At 51.1% G+C, this 15098-nt stretch overlaps 1 pseudogene; it reads left to right on the forward strand.

The window, feature by feature from the left end:
* Positions 1 to 1203: 1203 nt before the first annotated feature.
* LOC149997084 (immunoglobulin lambda variable 5-39 pseudogene) lies at positions 1204 to 1722 on the forward strand (annotated as a pseudogene).
* Positions 1723 to 15098: the final 13376 nt, after the last annotated feature.

Consider the following 15098-nt stretch of genomic DNA (forward strand, 5'->3'; position numbering starts at 1 on the left):
TCTCACTGTAGGTCTCTGCCTCTGAAAGCTTCAGGTTTTCAATCCCAGTTCAGGGGAGATGAACACAGTGCTCCAGGTCAGGCGGAAATGGTGAACTATATGCAGACTGTGACAGGGACCCTGGGGGGTGGTCAGGGCGGCCTCTGGGCAGAAGGCCTTCCCCTGCCTGCCTGGGCTTTTATTTTTTGGAGACCCCCTCCCAATGGCCACACCTACCCTGCACCCCTGCTGGCTCTTATTGGTGCTGTGGCCCAGCTGCATTTCACTAGTGGGGATGGAGGGGGTGTCTCCATCGATCATCTCCTCGTCCATATTCTGAGTGCAGCTGTGCAGTGACAGTGCCAGGCAGCTGATCCAGAGGTGTTGGAGGCCTTCTAGGCCCTCTGTGGGGCATCCTCTGCCCTGTTTTACTTTCGCTGCAACATCAGGTGAAGCGCCATGTTTTAATTTCAATTATAAGTGTGATCATACAGTGTTGTCATCTTCTATAGACTTATATCACTTAGCTTTTCTTCCTAAAAGTCTATCTACTTTTAGAAGTGAATAATATTTATATATAAACATGTATATATTCATCCATTGATGAACATTGAGGGTGTGTCCATATCTTGGCTCTCATAAATAATGCTGCCATGAACGTGGGGGTGCATAGTTGTCTTTGAGTCAGTGTTTTCCTTTGCTTCAGATACCCCTAAGTGGCAGAGATGAATCACACTTTAGGTCCATTTTTAGGAATCAGAACATGGATGTGTGACTAGAAACAGTAACCTGGTGAGAGGCTGTAACCAGCGGGGCTCCCAGGCCTTTGGGCCATGAGGAGGTGGTGCCCTACAACCAGCAGGAGGCGCTGTGGGACTGTCCTGAGTCACCTACACAGCTGCTCACTGAAGGCCATTGACTCAGTGGAGCCTGAGGCTGAGGGCTGGGCCTTGTGCTCCCAATGGGGGCTCATCAGCTGTTCTCACTCTGGCCTTGTAGAGTCCCCTGAGCCCATCTTTGTATGGTCTCAGCAGGTGCTTCCCCCAGGGCTCTCCCAAGGGGTGAAGCCAACCCCCATCCCCCCAGCACCAGGGCTCAGGGAGGGGCTGGGCATCACTGGATGGACACACATTTGCATGGACAGCCCCTCCCCTGGCGGAGGGTGGGGAAGAAAAGGGGGCCTGGGCAGCCCAGCCCCACTGTGGGCCTTAGGGGCTGTGCACCATGGCCTGGACTCCTCTCCTCCTCGTGCTCCTCTCTCACTGCTCAGGTAGGGGCAGGGCTCAGGCACCCCATGCACCTCCCAATATTACTCCCCTTTTGCTCAGAATTCTTAGAGTGTACAATTTCTTGAGCAAGTTCCCATGAATGTCTGTGTCTGCAGGTTCCCTCTCGCAGCCTGTGCTGACTCAGCCGCCCTCTGTCTCTGCATCTCCGGGAGCAACAACCAGACTCACCTGCACCCTGAGAAGTGACATCAGTATTGGTGGTGCATACATATACTGGTACCAGCAAAAGGCAGGGAGCCCTCCCCGGTATCTCCTGAAGTATAAACCAGACTCCGATAAGTACGAGGGCTCCGGGGTCCCCAGCCGCTTCTCAGGAGCCAAAGACGCCTCGGCCAATGCATGGCTCCTGGTCATCTCCGGGCTGCAGCCTGAGGACGAGGCTGACTATTACTGTGCTGTATGGCATAAGAGTGGGAGCAGTTATAGTTACCACAGTGGCTCAGATGACGAGTAAGTGAGACAAAAACCTCTGGGCCCAGTGACCTTGGCTCTGAGCCTCTTTTATTGGGGAAGTTCTGTGGAGGCACCTACAGTGGAGACTCCTCAGTAAGACCTGGTCATGAGCAGGGATGAGTAACTAAGGTAGGACGGGCATTCCAGGGACCCACACAGGTGAGGTAATCCAGTCCCTGTCCGTGCGCACAGGGGAGTAGTAAGGCAATAACTTAATACTGTGTCTGCAACTACAAAGGATGATCAAAACAGTCATGTTTGCACTGGTCGGTGTGGCTCAGGTGGTTGCAGTGAAGTCCCATAAATCAAAGAGTCGTTGGTTCGATTCCCAGTCAGGCACAACTAGTCCAGGCATGTGTGGGAGGCAAGTGATCAATGTTTTATCGTTTTTTTTTTTTTCTCTCTCTCTCTCTCCCTCCCTCCCTCTCTCACTGAAATCAATAAGCATGTTGTCAGTTAAGGGTAAAAGAAAAAGGACAGTGATGTTCACCTGCAAAATTAAGCCTTAAAGTGTCAATATTGTGTTGCTAATGATATGTCCATGGTGATACGTTAATATTCACCCTGGTCCTAGACCACTTCCTCTCTCTCTGGATCAGCCCGCACATGTAAACAGACCTCGTCCTACAGACGCTCACTGCCAGCGCCCCTCAAATGGCCTCTCCTCCCCTCCCCTCTCCTCTCCTCCCCTCTCCCTGTTGCTGGTTCCGCCACCAGCCTCATCTCTCCTGATGGCTCTTCGGATCTTAATTCTATTCCTCACTTAAGGTTTCAGAAAAACAGTACCAAGTCCTTGCTGTAGCTCCCAGGGCTCTGCCTCTAGGGAGGGTGGGTAACAGATATTAGACCAGCACGAACTCACTGCCCAGTTCTTTCCTGCTGTCATCTCCCAGTTACAGTTGTCCGCTGTCCACCACCCAAGCCGATCTCTGTAATAGGACAATAAAATTATTGTTTTTTTCTTTAAAGGATGTGTCCACCCAACCTTTGAGTATTTCCCATAGAAGCTGTTGATGTATTTGTTATTCACCCTTGGGAAATACTGATCTCCGCAAAAGTCAGCCTGGATGGCATGGACAAAGGAAGGACTGGCTGCACATTTCAAAACGTACAAACATTTCTTCTTCCTCCTGAGAATATGTGTTTCCTGAGAACATCAGAACTAACTCAGTCGCACACAGATTTTGCTCACATTAATGAAATCCCATGCATTGCTATTTTTACAAAATAGAAGTTAACACTCTCTGCTGGTCACCCCCAGGGAGGCACCTGGGGTCTCTGGGTACTGTGGAGCCTGGCTGTGGTGTCAGGGCTGAAAGAAGGGGCTGCGTGCTCACCCCTGTCCTGTGCTCCCTGACACGTGAAGACTCCATGGCTGAGGACGCTCTGCCTTCAGGGTGAAAGTGCACAGATATCCTTCCGCCTCGGGACCTGGACCTCCGATGAAGAGCTAATCTGCACCAGATGCCTCCTTTCTGCCTCTGATTCAGCCTGGTCCGAGGGGAGCGGCCTCTCACACACTGGCCTTCTCTAGCTCCAGGCCCCAGGGCCTAAAGGCTCTTACAGAGAACCAGCCCCAGGAGTAAGTTTGCTGGAGAACTGCCCTCAGGAGATGGGAGGCATATAAGATGGACAGGGGGCCACTTGTCCTCATGCTTGGACCCTCAGGGTGTATTAGATGTACTCTCTTTTCGAAACACACACAGCTCTCCTCTCTCTGAGTGGATGTTGTTCTGGACTCTGCAGATTTCAGGCTTCTCTATTTCTCCAGGAGTCAGGGTTCACCCTCTGCTGAACCAGTGTCCTCAGGGTCAGAATCTCCAGGAGGCAGGGTATCCATCAACAGGTATCCCAGGGACACTGAGTGGAACTGGAGTCCTGTTATATGGACAGCTGGGAAATGCTCTGAACCTCTGCTCTATTGGCTGCATGTTTTGCCGTCAGTCTGGGAGTGAGTGTTTCTTTGTTACCCAGCGTTACACAGAGTATCCTGACTGATTCGGGGCAGACATTCTGAGACTCGGCATCTTACAACCTACAAATCAATGACAGAATATTTCTTCATGCGCTTGGACAACTGGCATTTCCACTAGCTATGCAGGGCCCCAGGTTTCTCCATAGCAGGTGTTTAGCAGGACTGATTCTGAGAGGAGTGAGTCACTCAGACAGATGACATAATGCTCAAGCTGTTCCTAAGCTTTGGCCAACACGCCCACGTGGGTGTCTGTCTCTCTGCACCTGTCTCCCCAGTGCCCCTGATTACCTAGGCCTGGCCCTTCACCACATTACTTTTGAGTCTGCTCATAGCCTCCCATTTTCTAAGGACCTCTTATGTTCATGTCTGTGTCCTGGACAGCAGGAGATGCCTCCACCCAAGGGACACTTGGACCCAGTACAGACAACTAGAGATTGAAGCAGAGTCCCCACAGTGAGACCCCATGGTTAGCTTCTGCATGGCCTCTCTTCCTCGTCCACCTCTCCCACACAGGAGACCGCTCCTGGGGGTCAGCGGGTATGGAACCTGGGAACCATGTCCAGAAAAGGTAGAATCCAATTCCTCTATAGTCCAGGAGGAACAGTAACAGCTGCGTTAGAACTAAGGGCTGAAGTCAAACACATTTCCTCCAGTAATTAGGAGAAACCCTCTTTTGTATATTAGTGAGGTTTGTTTTATCAGAAAATAGATATTTTTTGCAATGCAAGTGTGTGAATTGCATTTAAAATATTTTTTAAATATAAGGTTTGGGAACCATTATTTTCTCCAAATGTTGGCTGTTAAACTGGGTACTCAAAGGAGGTATGCTGAGATCTGAACACCAGTATTTCAGAGTGTGTTGTTATTTAAAAATATTGTTTGGGGATGTAAGTAATTAATAGGAGGCCATGTTGGGGTCGGGAGGCCTCCTAATCTAGCATGACGAGTGTCCATATAAAAATACGGCCACACGAACAGAGGGAGACACAAGGAGATCTCCATGTGAAGGTGGAGGCAGAGGTTGGAGTTCTTCAGTTACAAGTCAAGGCACCCCAGACACTTCAGGAAAACCTCCCTCACCTCTGGAAGGACAACGGAGGATCCCCTAGTGTCAGAGGGACAAGTCCCGCCATTCATGATATAGACTTCTAGTCTCCAGGAACATGATCCACCCTGTCTGTTGTATGTTGATATGGCATCTCCAGGATATTAATAACATGAAACAATTAACATAACTGTGTTCTCCAGAATGCATATGTTTTCATAATTCCTTACTTAATTTTTCCAAACTTATTGGGATGTTGGAGCTTATATGCCTATCTTTTATAAATTACTCTTTTTATTTAAGATTAACATAAACAATTTCTCCTGTCTTAAAATGTATACAAACATATAATGATTGCTAAGTATTATTTTGATTGTAGAAACTAATACACAATATGGCTATTATACACTTCCTATTGTTTTTTAGTGTAATTATGCCAAGATCATCTTGTTATTAACAAATTACCTCTAGTCACTCATTTGTGCTCTGTGAGGTAAGAGGGAGATGCCTGCCATTCTCAGTGGGAAGCCTGGGGAACATCTGTCTGGAGGTGAGATGCTCACAAGGGGAAAGAGGCAGTGAGTTTTCTGGTTCAATCTGCACGGGAACCTTCTGGGGACCTTACAGAATGTGGATTGTGATCCAGTGGGTCTAAAGACTCTGTTCTCCAAAAGTATCTACATACATATTTAAATATCATTAAACTCATCAGGTTGGTGTAAAATAAGAAGGGAAGACAAACGTAGTCAGACACTAAAAAGAACCCTTGACAAAGAAAATCAGGTCATTTGACTAAAAAAGTAATCCATATTTTATTCATAAAGCCACCGACGAAGTCAGCTGTAAACATGGGAGCGACTCCACATTCTTTTAAAAGCACAAACAAATGGCAAAGGTCACTGTCCACAAACCCCACCTGACATGTACTGTGTGTTCTATGAGCAGATCTAGTGAGGGGTCAGGTGGGAGGTGAGAAGCCTGGATTCCTGGTCACCTGAATGGTGACTTCATGGCTGAACTTCCCTGTTCTCAACTAACGTGTGTTCTATGCCATGTACAGCTTGGGTAGGAGGCACCATTTCCCTGAAGTTCTCCTTATAAAGTGGGATAAATTCTTGCTGATCTAGCTGAAGAGGCCCGAATAGCAAACAGACCGAAAGGAGGAAGCATCAGCACCAGAGGAGGCGCCCCGCTCTGCCCTTGGGCAGGGAGCAGGCAGTGGACAAGGTGACAGGGGAGGTGGGAGCCTCAGTCAGTCACCTGTCATCTGGTCACAGACATGATGAGCCTGGGCTTGGAAAGTGGGGTCTCCATGGTTTCTGATGAGTGGTCCATGTGGGACTCTCAGCTGGGAAAGCTGGCACGTGTCTACTGGTATCTGTGCTCACTGGGCCCAGCATCTGAGTCCCCTTTGGGTCCCTGGAGAGCCTCAGGCCAGCTCAGCTTAGGCCCACTCCGCCCAGATATGACCCAGAACACTGGGGGGCACCCAGGGCCTTGGGAGGGGTTTGGTTGGCCAGAGGAAGAAGCAAATTTGCATGAAGAAACCTTTCTACTGTGTCTCAGGGGATAAGAGAGATCAGCAGTGGGTCAGCCCCAGCAGAGCTCTGGGGCGTCGGCACCATGGCCTGGACTCCACTCTCCCTCCTCACCCTCCTCCTTCACTGCACAGGTCAGGATGTCCTGACTCCCCAGCTCCCCGAGACCCTCTGCCCCCACATGCTGGAAATGTCCTTCTGTCTTGTCTTTCCTCCAGGACATCATGGGTGTCTGTGTTTGCAGGTTCCCTCTCGCAGCCTGTGCTCACCCAGCCCCCATCTGCTTCTGCCTCCCCGGGAGCAACAGCCAGACTCACCTGCACCCTGAGCAACGGCTTTGTTGTTGCGGGCTACCACATATACTGGTTCCAGCAGAAGCCAGGGAGTGCTCCCCAGTTTCTACTGAAATTTAAATCAGACTCAGATAAGCACCAGGGCTCCGGGGTCCCCAGCCGTTTCTCAGGATCCAAAGACACCTCGGCCAACGCAGGGCTCCTTCTCATCTCCGGGCTGCAGCCTGAGGACGAAGCTGACTATTACTGTAATACATGGCACGGCGGCAGTAGCACTTACACAGTGCTCCAGAGTCACGGGGAAGTGAGACCAAAACCCTTGCTGTGCTCTCTCTGTCTGCGGCTGTCCCCTCTGATCTTCCTGGGACCAAATTTAATTCAGTGTGACATCTGTTGTCACTTCTTCAGTTAACAACTCTTTTCTCAGGAACCATGGTTGTGAGTTTGTTTGTTTTTTCTATTACTGTCCCTGAACACTTTGTTTATCCATTATTAAAATCTTTTCAGCCTGCTCACATCTACACAGGCATCACTCAGGTCTCAGGGCTACATAACCCTCAGGGGCATGAGAGACAAGGAGGGAGGCAGCTGATCCCACCCATGCCTAGCCCAGGGTCTAGGCCTGAATCAGAGGTGTGAGTAGCCTGAGGGCTCTGGTGGGCCACTGGGTCCAAAGCATCTCAAGCCCATCTCCCAGGAAACTGCGCCAGGAGTGAGTTTGTATTCTGTCTTCATGTGCTCACTGTGACCTGTTTCTGGGAACTGTGTTCTTCTCCTGGGGCTCAGAGGAAGCAGGTCTCTTAGCTGCTCCAAACAATTATGAACATCTTTTGGGATCTAAATGTACAAAGAAAGCGACAAAATCCACTCCTGCTGCCGCAGTTCTCATGGCTGGAGCAGCGTGCCATCTGGCACTGAACTGCTCGGGGGATCACTGGAGAGTGTGGGACTCGGGTGCCATCGGAGAAGGTCTTTATGCAGTTGGCACACACCCAGACTCAGGTTACTCATAGGTTAATTCCCGTCGTCGTCGGCAGCCGTCCGTCTCGAGAGATGATGGTGTAGCTTCTTAAGAGTCTATCTGCACCGCCGAGAATGGCTGTGCAGTCCAACTCGGGAGTGACATGGTATCTGTCTCCTCCCGTGTTGAATCGACATCTTGCGATGACGCTGAAGCTACAGAGCCTGGGCAGGGTGATATGGAGGGTCTGCTGTTGCCCATGCAGCAGACCCCCCCTCTCTTCGCAGCTGAAGGGTCCAAGGGAAAGATGGAGTCAATACAGCTTGGCTTCAGGTGCGCCGCAGGAGTTGCCGGTGTTGACTACAACGTCAAACCGCCTTAGGGACTCCGGCTCCGGATTTCCTGTCGGGGTTTACTCCCTTAGCCTTTCCCCTGAAGAGGTATGCCGCAAGGCAGCGGAGGTTTTTTGGAGTCAGAGTTTTCCTTCTCTGATGTGCCCTGACTGGAAGATCGAACCAGCGACACTTAGCTCGCAGGCCGACGCTCAATCCACTGAGCTAAACCAGCCAGGGCTCATAGGTTAATTATACCAAACTTTTAATTAGGAAATAATAAAGTAGTGAACATGCAGTTTAAAAGGAAACAGAGGAGGAACAATCCCCAACATATTTCAGGAGGCCATGTTTTCCCTGATATTATAACAAGACAAAATAATTAAAAGTTAAGACTCATGGTCCCATCCATGATTCAGGAAGCCCAGTAATGAACTGAACTTCCACCCATCCCTCAGCAATAAGAATGAATGAGGTGGTAGAAGTTGAAGCTAGTCTGCATTCCTATGTCCCCTGCTGGAGACTGAGGGGACCAGTGAGAGCTGAGCCTTGTCCCCACCTAGCATTAACACGACTGGAGGCAGAGGAGCTGGACCTTCAATCGCCACCTCTCTTTCCTGGTGTCAGTGAGACCAACTAACCAAGTAAGGAGCTTAGTACACATACCCATCAGGTCCAGCAGCTCCCCTCAGCCCTGTGCTTCCCTCCCTGAGGTCAAAATAGCCCAGCAGTGGGCTTGTCTCACCCCACTTTATGGGAACCAGCTTGTGACAGTCACTGCCCCATTGTCCCAGGAAGGTGTCAACAGCACAGAGCAGGGGTGTCAGTGCGTCACCTTTGCTTGGGCCAGTAGGAGCTGAACATACACCCCCTGACCATCTGCTGCAGCCCAACAGGAGGGTGGTCTGACTACAGGAGGAGTAAATGGGACCCAGGGGGTCCTAATCTAGTCTCCCAAATATCCAGAATCCAGTATAAATACATCACTTGTCATATTAAAAAACAAAAATAAAAAACAACAAATATCAAAACCTGAATGAGAAAAGAGAATCTGTTACTACTAACACTGAGATGACTCAGATGAGGAAATATTGTAACAGATATTTTTTGACAAGAGTCCTAAAATCCATTTGGTGAGTGATCACAAGTATTCTTGGTTCAAATGGGAAAAAAAGAGAAACTAAGATTTGAAATAAAAGTCATGAAAACAACCCAAATGGAAGTTATAGAACTGAAAAACAGAATAACTGAAATTAAAAAAAGAAAAATCGCCATCTGATATTTATCTTGCTACTGATATAAGACAATAAGTATGAAAATACAGGTTCATAGTTTTGTTTAAAATATAAACAAATGTTAGAACACCTAAGACAAAATCCTAACAAAAAACGCATGACACAGATATGCAGAACACTATAATCTAAGGCAAAAAGTCAGTTTCTAAAATGTATAAGCATGCTACACTTCCCACTAGTAAATGTGAAGCCTTCAGAAACCATTAATTTTACCAATTACTTACTCAAATCAGATCTATGAAAACTGTACATGTATCACATAACTTGAAATGTTTGCCGAAAATTCCTCCTCTGCTCATGCCTCTGAGTGTATTTATGGACAATTCTCAGGACAGCACTTGTGAGCCCTTCACACCAGATGAACAGTCTCCTCATCTGTGACACAGGACATGAAGCTCACTGCATTTACTTTTGCAATATCATCACTGCAGATAAAACCAATTTAATTTGTCAGTTATGTACATGTTTGTACCCTGAGTTGTGGATTCCTAGGAGTGAGATGATTCTACAGTAGTCACTACAGTGTATCGGAATCACAGTATCTGGGAACCAGACCATGGATGTGTGAATAGTCAGTCATGTACTGAGCTGAAGAAACCAGCTGGGGTTCTTTGGTCCAGAGAGACATGTGTGCCATATGAACAGCAGGGGGCGCTGTGGGACTGGCCTGTTGTGCCCACACAGTTGCTCATTAAGGGCCATGCATTAACAGGAGCCTGGGCCTGGGGACAGAGCCCTGTGCTCACTGATGGGGACTTAGCAGCTCTGTCCTCTGTGGCCTTATTAAGTGCCCAGAGCGGGGAACTTGTGTTGTCTCAGCAGGTGCTTTCTCCCAGGGCTCCCCCAGGTGGTGAAGTCAATCTCCAGCCCCTAAGTGTGGGGTGTGAGCAGAGCCCCAGCACCAGGGCTCAGGGAGGGGCTGGGCATCAATGGACGGACACACATTTGCATGGACAGCCCCTCCCCTGGCAGAGGGTGGGGAAGAAAAGGGGGCCTGGGCAGCCCAGCCCCACTGTGGGGCTCAGGGGCTGTGCACCATGGCCTGGACTCCTCTCCTCCTCGTGCTCCTCTCTCACTGCTCAGGTAGGGACAGGCCTCAGAGACCCTGGGCATTGATCCATGTCACTCCCCTCTTTCTCAGAATCTTGATAAACTGTACTTGGGTCCCTGCATTTCTTCACCCATGAATGTCTGTGTTTGCAGGTTCCCTCTCCCAGCCTGTGCTGACTCAGCCGCCCTCTGTCTCTGCATCTCCGGGAGCAACAGCCAGACTCACCTGCACCCTGAGGAGTGACATCAGTGTTGGTGGTAAATATGTACACTGGTTCCAGCAGAAGCCAGGGAGCCCTCCCAGGTTTCTCCTGTGGTTCTACTCAGACTCAAACAAGCACCAGGGCTCCGGGGTCCCCAGCCGCTTCTCAGGATCCAAAGATGCCTCGGCCAACGCAGGGCTCCTGCTCATCTCCGGGCTGCAGCCTGAGGACGAGGCTGACTATTACTGTATGACTGGGCATGATAGTGCTTAGCACAGTGACACACACAGATGGGGAAGTGGGACAAAAACATCAGTCTGTCACAGTCTTGATTTAAGACAATTTAAACCTTTAAAAATAACTTGCATGTATACTTGGAAGTATATTCTGGTTCATAATGGGTCAACTGCAATTTTTTCATTCAAGTTTCTGAAGCCTAGAGATAAAAAAAGGAAACATAAAACCCACATAAATCATGATGACACTGACATGTTGCCTGTTTATTCAAATATGATAAAACTAGAACCTGTGGAGCTGCCCTTTTCCTCTTGAAATTAAAAAGAAACAGAAAAAGAAGAGCCTTTTCTAGCCTTTACCTTCCACCAAGCTCAGGGATCATCCCAGCAAGGGGACCATTTTCCACAGCAGGGACCAGCTCTTCACGGGTACAGAGCAGCAACCCTTGGGTCCCTCCCTCTGGAGCTCAGGGCTGTCCAAGGAGCACTGTGCCCCAGGAACGAGGAGCTGGGTGGGGACAAAGGCCTGTGAAATGTCCCAGGCACAGAGCACGCCTGGATCCCTTTCTGGGTTCCTGAGCCTTCAGCTGTGAGGTCAGGGAGAGTCGGATTTGTCAAAGGGGCTAGTGGGGTCCGGAGGCTGGGACAGTGTTTATGGGCAGGAGAGTGTGGGGGATGCTCTGCAGCTGCTGAGAAAACACTAGGCCGGGCCCAGCGCTGGTGGGTGAGCTGGGTCTGTGGATGAGATGCTCTACAGCTGCCACGACTGAGGACCTTGGAGACTCCTGTGAGCGGGTCTTTCTGAGCCCCCAGGCCCTGACTATGGAGCCTCCCGACAATCCAGGCTGTCGTGTGGGCTTTGGAAAGCCATGACCAGAAACCCTGCTTTTCTGTGTCTAAGGGCCCGAACACCCACCAGCCACAGTCCCTCCTGATTCCCACCCTCATGAGTGTAGGCCTGGTCCTTAGGAGAAACCATCCCAAAAGTGACCCTCCCCTCTTCTCCCAGCACCCCTCATGTCCCTGTACTGCCTGCTGCCTGTGGCTGTGACTCTGCTGAGAGAGAGAGAAGGGGGGGGGGGGGAGGGAGGGAGAGAGAGAGAGGACTCAGGGGTGTGTAGAGTGGGGTTCCTCCTCCACACACCGACCAGTGAGTCCCCAGGGGCCCCCTTATAACCTCCAGTACCAACATCAATCCTTGTGGACTCAGGGCCAAACAGCCCCATGTTCCTGCAGATGATTCACACCTGGGTCATCCTGCTACGTTCCTGGGTCAGAAGGAATCACAGGTTCCCCTGGCCTCACCTGGTGCAGGTACAGCTGAGGCTTAGGAGGAGTAAGAGGGCACCCTTCCTCAGCCACAGTCATGAGCCACCCCTGTAGGCCTGGATGGACCGGGTCTCGTGGGACACTGATGGATGATGGCCCTGCTCTGAGGGAGAGGGACCATCCTGGAACCAGGGCAAGGAAGATATAAGGGCTTGCCCAGGGCTGTTTCAGGGACCTGAGAAGTAAGTCTTGCATCCAATGTCTAACCCACATCATATGGCTCTGTTCTTAAACAGACCGGTCACATGTAAAATGCTGTGGAACAGTGTATTAAATCTCAGCTGTACGACATTTATTTCCTCCATTTCATGTCATTGGACACTGAGGGAGTGTGACTCACTCACATGGGGTTCCAGTGAGCCAGGGTCACATCCATCTGGCGCTCAGCTACATCTGACCCCGGAGACCAGATTGTCACCCCAGGGTAGGGGCTGATCCAGGACACGGGCTCCCCCGCTCCACCTGGGTGATACACTGTCTGCTCCCCTTCTATCTCAGGAAACTTTATTCTGATGACACTTTAGACCTAACTCTGACACTTCTCACCTACAGTCGCCCCATGTATTACAGATGACAGGGATCGGAGCCATTTTTTCCGGGACTACAGGACTCAGAGTGGGGGTGGGGGGCAGTGGCAGGCCCAGCTCAGCTGCTTTCAGAAGCCCCCTGACACAAGGACCGGGGAGACAGCTGTGCTGGCAAGGACCTGGGGGTGTCCTGCAACACAGACCCAGTGCCTTTAGAATCCACCAAAGGGCTGTCACATAATGGACCACAGTCTGGTCAGGCCTGGGGGACACAGACATTGTTGCCACCTACACCTGCCCTGTATCCGGGAATGTCTGCAGGAAGATGGTGGGCACAACGTCTCTGCAAAGAGTGTAACCCAGAGCCAGCCGTGCAGATGTTCAGGGAGCTGAGACAGTCTCCCTTCAACATGCACTGTCCCTCCACGCGCTTCAACACAGACAGTTTCCACTCAGGGGACACATGAAGTCTCAGTCCAAAGTCCTCCCTCCTCCACCCTCCAACCTGCTGTCCTGTTGAAGGTGCCAACCGACCATGTAGACTCTTCCCCACCTTCACCCCGGTCTCATCTCAGGACAGAGGGTCCTATCTGCCCTTTGGTAGCAGAGCTTCAGTGACACCACAGCCGAGTCCAGAACTGCAGCAGCAGCATCCATCTGGTGAACGCCTCCAGCATCCATCTGGAGGTTCTCCGCTCACACCCCGGATATGTGGTTATGGAGCTGCCTGTCCCCTCAGGCGTGAGCACTGAGGCTCAATGACAGAGTAGGGGCTATGGGCAGAGATCTGAGAGCCCACAGAGGCAGGTTCATTGGTTTCTGCCCTTGTCCTCCTTGCACAGAGGTGGGTGCTGACACCCGCCTCACCCAGTAATAGAAAGCGCAGTGGGGAGAGTTGGAGCGGTCCACACTGAGCAGGTCACAGCAGTGGATTCTGAGCTGAGTGTCGCCCTGAGGCTGCAGCCTAAGGAGGGCCCAGAGAGGTCTGTCCTCCATGGGGAGCGGGCAGGAGACCAGCCAGGATGGAGGCAGGGGGCGCTCTGAGGCCTCTGCATTCTCCCCTCCTACAGCTCAGGCCACATCTCACGGCGGTCATATTTTCCACACCTCTTTCTCCTCGGACTCCAGAATACCCGTCCCTGGGAAATGTTGTTTGTTTGTCTCAGTGACGTGGGATATAGCAACTGGTGCGCCCACGGATGTTTGTGGACTGACGGCATCCCCAACATCATTTCCATCCACAAATGGATTCTGACCAGTGAGCAGCAGGGTGCTGTGGGTGCCTCCCACTCTGCCACCCCCCACACTCCCCAGGGCTGGGGCCTTGGTGCCTGTGGTTGCTGATGGGGACCCTGTGGCTGTGTCCCCTCTTGTCTGGGCAGAGTCTCCTGCTCAGTGGTCTGTGTAAGGTCCCAGCAGCTGCTTCCGTCCCTGACCCTCCCAGGGGTAAACTCAGTCTCACCCATCAGCTCCTCTGTCGAATCAGCTGAGCTCAGATTTGGCTGGTTCATCATATGTGCCTCCTCCAGTCTCCCAGGGTGTGAGACAGATGCCTGCTGAGCCCCTGCGTGGAGGCACTAAGAGGTGAGATGCTGTGTGAGGACTCAGGACACGGCTGGCCTGGACCCCTGGCTGGGCACCTGAGCCTTCAGTTTTGAGGTCCGGGTGAGGAGGGTTTTCAAAACAATGTTGGGGGCCTGGGACAAACCCTTCTTTACAGGATATGAGACAGTGGGGCGATGCTCCACAGTGGCTGGAAAAATGCTGAGCCCGCTCCAGGGGGACGTGGGTGAAGTGGGTCCGTGGATGAAGAGCTCTCACAGCTGCCACCGCTCAGGAACATGGAGATGCCTGCGAGTGGGATCCCTGAGCCCACAGGCACTGACTGGGTTCCCTTCTCCTCCCATACACCACTGAAGCTTTCCAGTAATCTAGGGTGTGGGACATCAGGAACAAGAACTTCCCAATGTTTGCCTTTTTCACTTGCCCTTTGAAGCTCTTGATGATCCCAGGCCTGAGGCTTCCTATTCCTGCACAAGGAGGAACAGACGCATTGGAGGTTACCATGGAAATGGTTCGGAGGGCTCCCAGGCAACGCCCCCTACCTTGTGAGCTTGGACAGAGGTGATCCACCCTCAGAGGGTGAGCCCTCTTCTCTGGCTTCTGGTTTGTGCACGAGGCCTCCTGGACCATCTCTGGGCTCCTGCCTGAGGAGGAGGCTGACTCTCACTGTCACGTAGCTCAACACAATGCAGGATTGCTGCAAAGGACTCCAGTCACAGAGAAGCGAGGTGACCATGTGCCCTCCACTCTGCACGCCTGTCCCATCAGTGTCTATTTCTGATGGTGGCCTACACCAGCGCAGGTTTTGGCTTCTGCTGTCATGTGTCCTATGAAACCAGGTGACCTCAGGTTCTCACTTTCATCTATCATTATGTGCTCAATAAAACATCTTCTTTTCTTACTGGTCTTCGATGCATATAGAATCACTTTGTCCCCAAATACACAAAGCCCTTGAGAAGTGCCCGGTACTGTGAGAAGGAAAGCAGAAGTCCAGCATGTGTGACCTGGGAGACTTTGGTGGCCTCCTACC

The sequence above is a fragment of the Furipterus horrens genome, unplaced genomic scaffold, assembly GCF_987537825.1.
Source record: "Furipterus horrens unplaced genomic scaffold, mFurHor1.1.pri manual_scaffold_11, whole genome shotgun sequence".
NCBI classification, from domain to species: domain Eukaryota; kingdom Metazoa; phylum Chordata; class Mammalia; order Chiroptera; family Furipteridae; genus Furipterus; species Furipterus horrens.